The following is a 515-nucleotide window of genomic DNA, read 5'->3' as shown; positions in this document are numbered from 1 at the left end:
TACCTCCCCCTACTCCCCCACTCTCCAAGACAATGAGGGAGGTAGAGTCAGGGAGAGGGGCCTTTTTGGGCTAAACTCTCCCCCACCGGATTAGGCTGTGCCCCCCCCACTCTCCAACACCACACCATGCAACTCACCTAAAACAAACAAACTCACCTAAACACCCAAAGACACACTACAAACCAATTCAAACAATACAAGCAAACAATACAGGCCACCTCACCTGGACTAACCGCATGGTTTCACAGGCCACACCCCCCACTTAAAAACACTTCCTCTTCCTGGATTTCTTCCTTGCTTCTCCTAAGAGTCTGTCTATCCTAAGTGCTCCCCCTGCTGGGCCCCCAGCTATCATTACTCCTTCTCATCCAAATCCACTGACTGGATCTTGCTGCCTCATCTGACATGTCCTTTACAACTTTCCTCACACTCTGTCCACTTCCTCCTAACTCCCTCACCAAAGAAACAACAGACCTTGCTACAAATCCTCTACATCCTACTTCCACTGGACAAAT

This window comes from Seriola lalandi, unplaced genomic scaffold (assembly GCF_002814215.2).
Source record: "Seriola lalandi dorsalis isolate HSWRI2012SDOR001 ecotype SW California unplaced genomic scaffold, Sedor1 jcf7180002054987, whole genome shotgun sequence".
Classification (NCBI taxonomy): domain Eukaryota; kingdom Metazoa; phylum Chordata; class Actinopteri; order Carangiformes; family Carangidae; genus Seriola; species Seriola lalandi.
Note: the sequence above shows the minus strand (reverse complement) of the source record.